Below are 13,524 nucleotides of genomic sequence, written 5' to 3' on the forward strand. Positions count from 1 at the left end.
AAGGCAACACACATATATAAACAAAATACAAAAGGGAAAGGAAACACTTATATTCAATGAAGATTTGGTAGCACCAGGAACTCAGCCGAGAACTAAACACAAGTCCGACAGAAGCTATAAACCGCATAGCATATGGGAGAAACAACAATAAATAGAGAAGGTAAAATGACCACAATAGCCAAACCTGGGGAAAGAAGGTGCGGCAAGCACCAGAAACAACATAGACATCATTTGATCCAAAAAGAAAACATGTCAGATCAAACCACGTGTTGTCAGTCTCACAGATCTCCTGCCACCTGTCGCGGGAACGTCAGTATGTCTCGGTACGTCCGAGACAATAAACTCTCTAGGAGGAAATGGGGTTCAAGCCCCAGAAGAAGATGAAAACAAGAAGAAACTCAGGTTGCACATTTTTATGGAATCTGTGCAGCTTTCACACTGTTCATGTGAAATAATAAAGGCTTATTGGAAACTGTACAGACACCGCCACGTTCCTGCACTGTGTTAAGGAGGTGATGAAGCGGTACCAGGCCGGTACTGACTAATGAGAAGTAAATTTCTATTTGTTTTTCATCTTGGATGGTCGTCAGTTATCTGGAGATTGGATTCACTTGGCTGCCTCGTATTGTAGGACCAGCAGAGCGACAAGTAACACATTATACCTCCTAGTGATTGGCTTTTGTGTCACAATGGTGCATCATAAGCCCCACCCCTGCAGAACTTGCCTGTTGTGCGCTATCTCCATATGGCAGAACCTTACAATCCTCATGTTGGACAGACTATAAGAGCAGCACAGATCAGCCACTGGTTATCTAAGAGCACGTTCACACATGGCAGATTAGCTGCAGACATTTCTGTCACTGTCCAGCTCCTCTGAATGTGGCTTGTAATAAGGGGGGGATCCAACCTCCTCCTCCAGTCACTTGTAGCAGGCTGTATCTTCTCTGCTTGTGGAGTGACTAGAGGATGCCAGACATGAAGGTCAGAAAAACGATTGGAAAGTGACTATGATGGACTCTCCTTAAAAAGTAAGGACCAGTTCACACCACGTCTGAGCCTCCAGCAGAACATATGTGCAGAGGGTTTCCTGATATCTTCCTCTGACAGAAGCTCCGACGTCAGGCTCTATACAGTCACACAGGGGCGGACATTGACCATAAGCTCCATATAAAGAACACGTAGCCTCTAATGTAATGTGAGAAGAAACTGTGGAGCTCCTCCATTACATGTCACTGCACACACGTGTATACACTGCACATGACGGCTCTTACCTTGTGATATAAGAGGCTGGTGCTCCTCCATTACATGTCACTGCACACACGTGTATACACTGCACATGACGGCTCTTACCTTGTGATATAAGAGGCTGGTGCTCCTCCATTACATGTCACTGCACACTCGTGTACACACTGCACATGACGGCTCTTACCCTGTGATATAAGAGGCTGGTGCTCCTCCATTACATGTCACTGCACACACATGTATACACTGCACATGACGGGTCTTACCTTGTGATATAAGAGGCTGGTGCTCCTCCATTACAAGCCACTGCACACACGTGTATACACTGCACATGACGGCTCTTACCTTGTGATATAAGAGGCTGGTGCTCCTCCATTACATGTCACTGCACACACCTGTACACACTGCACATGACGGCTCTTACCTTGTGATATAAGAGGCTGGTGCTCCTCCATTACATGTCACTGCACACACGTGTATACACTGCACATGACGGCTCTTACCTTGTGATATAAGAGGCTGGTGCTCCTCCATTACATATCACTGCACACACGTGTATACACTGCACATGACGGCTCTTACCCTGTGATATAAGAGGCTGGTGCTCCTCCATTACATGTCACTGCATACACGTGTATACACTGCACATGACGGCTCTTACCCTGTGATATAAGAGGCTGGTGCTCCTCCATTACATGTCACTGCACACACGTGTATACACTGCACATGACGGCTCTTACCCTGTGATATAAGAGGCTGGTGCTCCTCCATCATGGCCTCCTTGTACAGATCCTTGTGTCCTTCTATATACTCCCACTCCTCCATGGAGAAATAGACAGTGACATCCTGACACCTTATAGGAACCTGACAACACAATGACACCGTCATCACCCAGACCCCTCCAGTGCTGTTACTGGAGAATTTCCCAGCATTCCCAGCAGTGTCACCTCTCCAGTCAGCAGCTCCATCATCTTGTGGGTGAGTTCTAGGATCTTCTGCTCATGTATCAGGGGGTGAGGCTCTGTAATGGGGGGAGGGGTCCTGCTCCGCCCTCCTGATTCCTGGAGATGGATGATGGGAGTCACACAGTCCCCCGATGTCTTCTTCACTATTGTGTACTCCTGTGGATGGAGAGAGACACTTAGGGAATAAACCCTTCAGGGGCCATGTGCTCTCCTCCGGCCCTCTCCTCCTGGTACAACGTGCCTACTTACCTTCTCATGGCTCCTACAACATGACTATTGGTCACTGGTCACATGACACATCACTCACCATATTGGGGGATGATCTTAAGGTTCTCCGTCACTTGGAAGGTCTGGAGGCCGTTCTCCAGGACCCTGGACTCTTCCTATCACTTCCTATGATGGATTCTCCTTCCCGATGTCTGACTTGTTACAGAATACAATAAAGAGGAGAGAAATCTAGAAAAGTTTACCTCTCCGCTCAGCAGGGAGATGATCTCCAAGGTGAGGTCTAATATTCTTCTGCTGATCTCCTTCCTGTCCATCCTTGGTGGCTCATTCAGGAGAAGGCTCGTATTGCTGGTTTTCTTCATGACGTCTCCAAAAAAAAGGAATAAAGGTTAATCAGTGAGTCCCATGTCCCCTATAAGGCCCCTTGCAGATGAGCATTTGTCACGCTGCAAGTCCGCAGTGCAGCTCCCGGCCTCACCTCCCAGCACTGACGTGGTTAAATAGCATTATATTGATTTATGATGCTGTGTAACCCTTACAGTTCTGGAATGTATTAGATGACACTGACATAATACTGCCAGTGTTATCCAATACAATCCAGAACTGTAAGGGTTACACAGCATCATAAATCAATATAATGCTATTTAACCACGTCAGTGCCGGGAGCTGCACTGCGGACTTGCAGCAGAACAAATGCTCATCTGCAAGGGGCCTTATAGGGCTGGAAACAGTACAACTCATCCCGCAAAACTCAGACCCTCATAAAGCTGCACTGACAGGAAAACCCTGAGCTCCGGGTGTATCTAAGCTCCTGGCAGTGCAGTGTGTATCTAAGCTCCTGGCAGTGAAAACCTCATTCACACAGAGCAGATTCTCTGATCCAGCACAGAATGATGACAACCCCCACTATCCCTACTACTCCTCCCCCATCATACTAATCTGAGGAGCGGAGAAGGATTCCTTGTGTGTAATGGAGGAGAATCTCCAGAGGTGACATGTCTGAGCTCTCCACCACACTGTCTCCTCACAGCTCATCTTACCTGCAGGCTGGAGGAATGGCTGATACCAGAGAGAACAAGAGCCCTGACTACCGACCAGGACCTGCCCAGTATCTGCTGCACTGCCGGAGCTGAAGGACCTGCCCAGTATCTGCTGCACTGCCCGAGCTGAAGGACCTGGGGTGACGTCACCGTCATGTGATCAGTGCAGGGGGCGGAGTGTTGAGAATAGTTGGTGAAGAGGACCTGGGGGGGCGTGATGTCACTGTCATGTGATCAGTGCAGGGGGCGTGGCTCAGCAGTGGAAAGGATAAAAGGTGATGAAGAGGACTGGTGTGACATCACTGTCATGTTATCAGTTTAGGGGGGGGGGGGGGCAAGGGGGGGAAGTTCAGTAGTTAAAGCAATCATCACATGACGGTGACATCATCAGAGGTCCTTCCCCACTTTTTCTTTTCAGTGTTTCTCCAGTTCTCTCCTCTTCTCCTGAATGACCACCAAGGATGGACAGGAAGGAGATCAGCAGAAGAATATTAGACCTCACCTTGGAGATCATCTCCCTGCTGAGCGGAGAGGTAAACTTTTCTAGATTTCTCTCCTCTTTATTGTATTCTGTAACAAGTCAGACATCGGGAAGGAGAATCCATCATAGGAAGTGATAGGAAGAGTCCAGGGTCCTGGAGAACGGCCTCCAGACCTTCCAAGTGACGGAGAACCTGAAGATCAGCCCCCAATATGGTGAGTGATGTGTCATGTGACCAGTGACCAATAGTCATGTTGTAGGAGCCATGAAAAGGTAAGTAGGCACGTTGTACCCAGGAGGAGAGGGCCGGAGGAGAGCACATGGCCCCTGAAGGGTTTATTCCCTAAGTGTCTCTCTCCATCCACAGGAGTACACAATAGTGAAGAAGACATCGGGGGACTGTGTGACTTCCATCATCCATCTCCAGGAGTCAGGAGGGCGGAGCAGGACCCCTCCCCCCATGACAGAGCCTCCCCCTCACCCCCTGATACATGAGCAGAAGATCCTAGAACTCACCCACAAGATGATGGAGCTGCTGACTGGAGAGGTGACACTGCTGGGAATGCTGGGAAATTCTCCAGTAACAGCACTGGAGGGGTCTGGGTGATGACGGTGTCATTGTGTTGTCAGGTTCCTATAAGGTGTCAGGACGTCACTGTCCATTTCTCCATGGAGGAGTGGGAGTATCTAGAAGGACACAAGGATCTGTACAAGGAGGCCAAGATGGAGGAGCACCAGCCTCTTATATCACAAGGTAAGAGCCGTCATGTGCAGTGTATACACGTGTGTGCAGTGACATGTAATGGAGGAGCACCAGCCTCTTATATCACAGGGTAAGACCCGTCATGTGCAGTGTATACACGTGTGTGCAGTGACATGTAATGGAGGAGCACCAGCCTCTTATATCACAGGGTAAGAGCCGTCATGTGCAGTGTATACACGTGTGTGCAGTGACATGTAATGGAGGAGCACCAGCCTCTTATATCACAGGGTAAGAGCCGTCATGTGCAGTGTATACACGTGTGTGCAGTGACATGTAATGGAGGAGCACCAGCCTCTTATATCACAGGGTAAGACCCGTCATGTGCAGTGTATACACGTGTGTGCAGTGACATGTAATGGAGGAGCACCAGCCTCTTATATCACAAGGTGAGAGCCGTCATGTGCAGTGTATACACGTGTGTGCGGTGACATGTAATGGAGGAGCACCAGCCTCTTATATCACAGGGTAAGACCCGTCATGTGCAGTGTATACACGTGTGTGCAGTGACATGTAATGGAGGAGCACCAGCCTCTTATATCACAAGGTAAGAGCCGTCATGTGCAGTGTATACACGTGTGTGCAGTGATATGTAATGGAGGAGCACCAGCCTCATATATCACAAGGTAAGAGCCGTCATGTGCAGTGTATACACGTGTGTGCAGTGACATGTAATGGAGGAGCACCAGCCTCTTATATCACAGGGTAAGACCCGTCATGTGCAGTGTATACATGTGTGTGCAGTGACATGTAATGGAGGAGCACCAGCCTCTTATATCACAAGGTAAGAGCCGTCATGTGCAGTGTATACACGTGTGTGCAGTGACATGTAATGGAGGAGCACCAGCCTCTTATATCACAGGGTAAGACCCGTCATGTGCAGTGTATACACGTGTGTGCAGTGACATGTAATGGAGGAGCACCAGCCTCTTATATCACAAGGTAAGACCCGTCATGTGCAGTGTGTACACGTGTGTGCAGTGACATGTAATGGAGGAGCACCAGCCTCTTATATCACAAGGTAAGAGCCGTCATGTGCAGTGTATACACGTGTGTGCAGTGACATGTAATGGAGGAGCACCAGCCTCTTATATCACAAGGTAAGACCCGTCATGTGCAGTGTATACACGTGTGTGCAGTGACATGTAATGGAGGAGCACCAGCCTCTTATATCACAAGGTAAGAGCCGTCATGTGCAGTGTGTACACGTGTGTGCAGTGACATGTAATGGAGGAGCACCAGTCTCTTATATCACAAGGTAAGAGCCGTCATGTGCAGTGTATACACGTGTGTGCAGTGACATGTAATGGAGGAGCACCAGCCTCTTATATCACAAGGTAAGACCCGTCATGTGCAGTGTATACACGTGTGTGCAGTGACATGTAATGGAGGAGCACCAGCCTCTTATATCACAGGGTAAGAGCCGTCATGTGCAGTGTATACACGTGTGTGCAGTGACATGTAATGGAGGAGCACCAGCCTCTTATATCACAAGGTAAGACCCGTCATGTGCAGTGTATACACGTGTGTGCAGTGACATGTAATGTGTCACGCCCTGCCCTGTGAGAGGCCTGAGAAGATCTGACAGACTTGCTGCACATGAGTCTATCTGACAGATTGTTCTGTTTCTCTTTGTTGTGGTTTTGGGCAGGATCCCACCTCCCCACAGGTTCTGCTCATTAGCTTTTTATTGGTGCTATTTATACCCGCCTCTCACTATAGCCCTTGTGGTTTATATTTGCTTCTGGAGTTCTCAGCTGGTGTTTGGTGGATCTCCTGCTCCCCGTCCGTCTTAAGCTAAGTCCTACTCCTTCTCTTTTGTTGTGTTTTCTGGCTAGGCCTCAGGAAGACGCTGGTTCCTGCACCTAGTGCTAGGAACCGGTTGTCTTATCTCCAGCTCCCTAGCTGAGGGTTTGTTACAGTTTCAGCTAGGCTTAGGTTCCAGCGCATAAGCACTTCCACCTTAAGGATTTGCTCATGTTGTCAGCAGTCAGGGAAAGACCCAGGGATTGTCAGGTGGTGACCTTTCCCTGTTACCTAACTTTGGGGCCTAGCCTGGTGTTTTATTGCTTATGTTGTATATTGGTTTGTTTCCCTTTCCTCACCTACCGTGACATTATAAACCGCCCATACCGTCATATTATTTTTTTTTTGCTTCCTTGCTCTGTGCAAAATGAAAGCTGATAAAGCACTGGTGGATCGCATGCAGGAATCATCTTGGGAGGTAGCTGACCTCCGTAATTTGGTTGCACTGTGTCAGAGATTCCTGGCATCTGGCTCCGCTGGTGGGATCCAGGTCAGTTCTGAACCTAAGGTCACTCTCCCAGATACTGTAGGTTTTCTGGGGGAAGTGATAGCTTTGTTCGGTTCAGGGAATCTTGTAGATTATATTTTCGTCTACGTCCAATCTCCTCTGGAGACGAAAATCAAAGAGTGGGAATTATCATTTCTGTGCTAAGGGGTGATGCTCAGTCTTGGGCATTTTCTCTGCCAATCGGTTCTCAGTCCCTCCGATCGGTGGATGAAGTTTTCAGAGCCTTGGGCCTGATTTATGATGATCCAGACCGGGTCTCTCTGGCTGAATCTAAGCTGTGTAGCTTGAGTCAGCGAGAACGTTCTGCTGAGTCATATATTGTGCTGAATTTAGAAGATGGGCGACTGACTCGGAGTGGAATGACCCAGATCTCCGTAGTCAGTTCTGTCAGGGGCTGTCTGAGGGACTAAAAGACGCCCTTGCATTTCATGAAAACCCCGATTCTTTGGAGGCGGCCATGTCCTTAGCTGTACGGATTGATAGACGCCTGAGGGAGAGGTGCAAGGTTCCTCTCAACCAGGATGCACTATCATGTGGGGAACCTGTCCGTCAGGGCACAGTGACACGTGAACCAGTGCCTCAGGATGAACCTATGCAGTTAGGCCTGGTGATATGAACTCTAGAGGTCAGAAAAGATTCTGTTTCTTCTGTGGTAAAGAAGGACATTTCATAAGTGTGTGTCCTTTTAGGAAACCTCAAAGTGGAAAAGACAAAAAGGGGTTCTTTCCAATAAAACGAGTTCCATTACCCTTGGTAGCGTGAATGGGGAGTCAGAAAAGGTATATTTGTATTCTACCTGCAGTACCTGATTTCGCCTGCCATGGTGGCGCTAGACTCTGAAAATATTAAACGGAAAATGCAAATGTGATCGCACACTACATCCAGCACTCTGCCCTGCCTCCATGCTGGATGAGACATTGGTGTACATTTTGGCCAAAGCGTAATAAGCCACTCACCGCGTCAAGGTCGTCTCATTTGAGTGGTCCCTAACACTAGTTCCTACCTGTTCATGGGCCATGACAGCCACACAAAGTCCAGGGAATGCAGGTCAGCATGCAAGTCAAGCACACTCTGCTTTTAACCCCGTCCGGTGCCATTACAGCTTTCATCGGATCCAGGGATGCAAGTACCAACATGCATGCTGAGCCCACCATATACTTCTCCTGGAGCCAAATGGCTACTGGTAGGTTCTATATAAGCAGACTCAGTTTTATACTGACTTTAAAACCAGCCTCCAGGACAGATTGACTGGTCAGGTGTGCATGACTCAAAGGAGATCACCACGCCTCCAATATCAGTATAAAACAGTATAAAAGTGAGTCTGCTTATATAGAACCTACCAGTAGCCATTTGGCTCCAGGAGAAGTATATGGTGGGCTCAGCATGCATGTTGGTACTTGCATCCCTGGATCCGATGAAAGCTGTAATGGCACCGGACGGGGTTAAAAGCAGAGTGTGCAGGATATTCATTTGAGGGTGGGTGATTCTCATGTTGAGTTCATTTCTTGCTTTGTTATGAAAGGTTTACCTGCTCCGATGGTTCTGGGTTTACCATAGTTGATCAAACCTAACCCTACCATTGATTGGCAAACTAGACAAATCAGTAATTGGAGTGATTTTTGTATGGACAACTGTCTCGGCGCATCTCTTTCTGTGGTTTCCACTAAGGCATTACCTTCGTTTCTTTCTGATTTTGCTGACGTTTTCTCTGAGGGTGGAGATCAGGAGTTGCCCCCTCACCGAAAATATGATTGTCCGATCAATCTTATTCCCGGAGGTAAATCTCGGCTATTTAATCTTTCCCAACCCGAAAGAGTAGCTATGTGGGAGTATATTGCTTAGAGTTTGACAAAAGGGCATATTAGGCCATCTAAGTCATCTATGGCAGCTGGCTTCCTTTTTGTTAAAAAAAAAAAAAAAAAAGACGGGACCCTTAGACCATGTCTAGATTTCCGGGAACTGAATCTCATTACTGTCCATGATCCTTATCCTCTTCCCTTGATCCCGGATTTATTTGATCAGATTGTCGGAGCCAAGGTGTTTTCTAAGTTGGATTTGAGAGGGACTTATAATCGGATAAGAATCGGGGAAGGGGATGAATGGAAGACGGCCTTCAATACCCCTGAGGGCCACTTCGAGAGCCTGGTCATTCCCTTTGGTTTGACTAATGCCCCGGCAGTTGTTATTTACTTTGATGACATACTAATTTACTCACCCGATATGGAGACTCATCAGGATCATTTGAGACAAGTATTATCGATCCTTCCGGAGAATAAATTCTATGCTAAGTGTCACGGGGTTCCGAAGGTGCACTCGGTCCCCCATCGCCCGCAGACTTGTTGCTTAGCTTTGGGAATGAGGATCTGTGTTTGACCTCATTCCCAGGGCGGCTTTACTAGCTGGGTGGCTCCCTGCTCCTAAGTCTGCCTTGAGCGCAGAGCTGATCACTCGGTGCTCGACTGGTTGGTCTGTCGGTCATGTGACGCTGGCCACGTCACATGACCCTCACTCCCCACTATAAATACAGGCAGCCTGCTGGCTACAGGTTGCCTGTTAATTTCTATGTTCCTGGCTATCTGTTGGACTGCTGAATACTTACCTGATCCTGTTCCTTGACCATCCTTTTGCCTGATCCTCCTGTACTGCGCATCCGTCCTGGTATTGTGACCTCGGCTCCCACCTGACTACTCTCTTAGGACTCCTCTTGTACTTCTCTGCTCTCCTGGTATTTATGACCCCGGCTTCTCCTGACAATTCTCTGCTTGCTCCATTTGTACTTTGCAGCTTTCCTGGTATTGACTCGGTCCGTTCACATCCTGTTGTTTGTCTGTCTGTCATCCCTGCACTTACTCCAAGTTAGGGATTGCCGTCCAGTTGTCCCCTGTCATTAGGACTCGCGAGGCAAGTAGGCAGGGCCAGGGGTAAGGGTGGAGCGCAGTGGTCACTTACCTCCCCCCTGTGTGTGTGTGTACGCGACCGTTACACTAAGTTGGAGAAATGTGTGTTTGCTGTCCAGGAGCTGCAGTTTCTGGGATACTTACTTTCTGCCTCAGGTTTTTGCATGGATCCTGAAAAGGTCTGTGCGGTACTGGAATGGGATCGGCCGGAGAATCAGAAAGCTCTGATGCGGTTTTTGGGTTTTACTAATTACTACAGAAAATGTATCAGGAATTATTCCACTATTGTCAAGCCTTTGACTGATATGACTAGGAAGGGTGTGGACTTCTCAGTCTGGTCAGAGAAAGCATTTATAGGCTTTTTCTGCTATAAAGGAATGTTTTGCCTCCGCTCCCATTCTGATGCAACCGGAGGTGTCTCAACCCTTCATTGTGGAGGTTGACGCGTCAGAAGTGGGAGTCGGAGCAGTTTTGTCGCAAGGTCCTTCTCCTAGCAAATGGCACCCATGTGCTTTTTTCTCAAATAAACTTTCTGCTGCTCCCGAAAGAAATTATGATGTTGGGAATAGAGTTGCTGGCCATTAAATTGGCCTTTGAGGAATGGCGTCATTGGCTAGAAGGAGCGATTCATTTGATTACGGTAATTACTGACCATAAGAATCTGGCGTACCTGCAATCAGCAAAGCGTCTGAACCCTAGGCAGGCCAGATGGTCATTGTTTTTTTACCAGATTTAATTTTGTAGTCCCTTATCGCCCTGGGGTCAAAAACGTCAAAGCGAATGCTTTGTCACGTAGCTTTCCTGGGGGGAGGAATTCGGAGGATCCCGCTCCGATTTTGGCTGATGGAATGGTTGTAGCCGCTCTTTATCCCGAACTGGAGGCGGAAGTGTTGGGGGCTCAAGGTGAGGCACCTGATTCCTGTCCTTCAGGGAAGTTTGTTCCTTCTGAACTTCGACACAAGGTATTTAAGAAACATCATGATACTGTCCTTGCGGGACACCCTGGGAGTAGATCCACAGTGGATCTTATTTCCCGGTGATTCTGGTGGCCAGGTTTGCCTAAATGTGTTGAGGGCTATGTAGCAGCTTGTGAGACCTGTGCACGTGCACTTCTTCCTTTGTCCATCCCGTCTCGTCTTTGGACGCATTTGTCCATGGACTTCATCACTGATTTACCGAGTTCCTCTGGGAAAACTATGATTTTGGTGGTGGTAGACCGCTTCAGTAAGATGGCTCACTTTGTACCATTATCAGGTTTGCCCAATGCTAAAACTCTCGCTCAGGTGTTTGTTGATAACATTGTAAAATTACACGGCATCCCCTCTGATGTTGTGTCTGATAGAGGGAAGCAATTTGTTTCCAGGTTTTGGAAGGTGTTTTGTACTTGTCTAGGTATTCAGTTGTCTTTCTCTTCGGCTTTCCATCCTCAGTCAAATAAACAAACTGAGCCCACTAACCAGAAACTGGAGACTTATTCGAGGTGTTTTGTCGCCGAGAATCAGGAAGAGTGGTCTCCGTTTTTGTCCATTGTTAATCCGGTTGCATTTCGTCTGGAAGATCCATAATGTGTTTCACAGGTTTTTGTTGAAGAAGTATGTTGAACCTGCTGAACCATCTACTTTGCCACCTCCCCCTGTCTTGGTAGATGGTAATCTGGAGTTTCAGATCTCCAGAATACTCAACTCGCGTGTTCTTCGTGGCTCCCTTCAGTACCTTGTGCATTGGAGGGGATACGGCCCTGAGGAAAGAATGTGGGTTCTGGCTACCGATGTCAATGCTAGTCGCCTTGTGAAGGCCTTTCACAGGGCACACCCGGATAAGGTTCGTCCTGGGTGCCTGGAGGTCACCCATAGAAGAGGGGGTACTGTCACGCCCTGCCCTGTGAGAGGCCTGAGAAGATCTGACAGACTTGCTGCACGTGAGTCTGACAGATTGTTCTGTTTCTCTTTGTTGTGGTTTTGGGCAGGATACTACCTCCCCACAGGTTCTGCTCATTAGCTATTTAGTGGTTCTATTTTATACCTGCCTCTCACTATAGCCCTTGATGTTTATATTTACTTCTGGAGTTCTCAGCTGGTGTTTGGTGGATCTCCTGCTCCCCGTCCGTCTTAAGCTAAGTCCTACTCCTTCTCTTTTGTTGTGTGTTCTGGCTAGGCCTCAGGAAGACGCTGGTTCCTGCACCTAGTGCTAGGAACCGGTTGTCTTATCTCCAGCTCCCTAGCTGAGGGTTTGTTACAGTTTCAGCTAGGCTTAGGTTCCAGCGCATGAGCACTTCCACCTTAAGGATTTGCTCATGTTGTCAGCAGTCAGGGAAAGACTCAGGGATTGTCAGGTGGTGACCTTTCCCTGTTACCTAACTTTGGGGCCTAGCCTGGTGTTTTATTGCTTTTGTTGTATTTGGTTTGCTTCCCTTCCCTCACCTACCGTGACATAATGGAGGAGCACCAGCCTCTTATATCACAAGGTAAGAGCCGTCATGTGCAGTGTATACACATGTGTGCAGTGACATGTAATGGAGGATGTACATTGCATCAAAATATATAAATAAACTGCTTCTGTTAGCAGGGTCAACCGAAGAATGGCGTACCTGTCCTTTTAATGAAGCTGTGTTTCAGAGATCTCAGAGGTTCCTGTTCCTGTCCAGCAGGATGGCAGTCTCTCTCGTGGAGCTGTCATGGAAAATATCCAGGAAATTTCCTCAAATATTTTTTCTTTTTCCCCATTCACGATAACAGCTCCTTTGGAGAAAATAATTGTTTTCCCAGCGAAAGGAGCCTTGGAGGTGATATAGATGTAGAGCTTTCTCCAACACCTCAGAGCCTGATGGAGAGGAGACTGGGAGTAGTCGTTTTCCTTACACCATGTACTATATCTGACTGATGCAGGTCTTCACTGTGTGTTTTCTCTCTCGAAATTTACCTCATAAGTGTCATTTTGCCAGAAAGATGCCCAGACAGCTATTTTTGGTTGGTAGGGTGCTACAGGGCTTAAAAGAATCTACCTGAACTCCCCCACCCCCAATATCTGTATCCTCATCCTCAAAATGTACTATTGTGGAAGAGCCGTCAGCCATCTGCCCACCATTCACTCTCATAGACCAGAGTTTACTCCGGTTTTGTGACCTGCTAGATGCTGGGACCTCGGCACAGGTGGTGAGGAGCAGAATATTGTTATTTCCTCCTGATAACTAAACCTAGAAGTGAAGGAGCTGAGAGAAGAGTCTGATCTATAGACAGATCTACAGGAGACCATGTATTCAGTCACTGTGTGCTTGTGTCTCCACAGATGGATCCAGGAGGAGAAATCCACCAGAGAGATGTCCCCATCCTCTGTATTCCCAGGACTGTCCAGAGGAGAAGGTCCCAGAGAATCCTCAGGTAGATGGAGCTGAGCCCTATACACATCTATATAGGGGGGTCCTGCAGTCATAGAGGGGTCATAAATTGTGGGGGTCTCTTATGTGGATCTGTTAGATTTCCCACCTGTCTGCTGTATTGTACTGAATTGTTACAGATGACAAATCAAGGGGAAGATCTGACTGATATTAAAGTGGAGGATGAAGAAGAGAGAATGATGGGCGATCCCCCGTGTAAGAGT

The 13,524-nt window shown here is 47.9% G+C and overlaps 1 protein-coding gene and 1 long non-coding RNA gene across 2 annotated transcripts in view; both read right to left on the reverse strand.

The window, feature by feature from the left end:
- LOC120991124 (zinc finger protein 585A-like) overlaps positions 1 to 13,524 on the reverse strand; it is a 2,129,672-nt gene that overhangs the window by 1,318,425 nt on the left and 797,723 nt on the right. The gene's annotated exons all lie outside the window — the stretch shown is intronic.
- Positions 2,313 to 3,536, reverse strand: LOC120991172. Its single transcript, XR_005776512.1, has 3 exons — positions 3,476 to 3,536; positions 2,678 to 2,802; positions 2,313 to 2,363 (listed from the first exon to the last, which is right to left on the reverse strand). It is a non-coding gene; the product is annotated as an uncharacterized LOC120991172 (long non-coding RNA).

Source organism: Bufo bufo, chromosome 2 (genome assembly GCF_905171765.1).
Source record: "Bufo bufo chromosome 2, aBufBuf1.1, whole genome shotgun sequence".
NCBI lineage: Eukaryota > Metazoa > Chordata > Amphibia > Anura > Bufonidae > Bufo > Bufo bufo.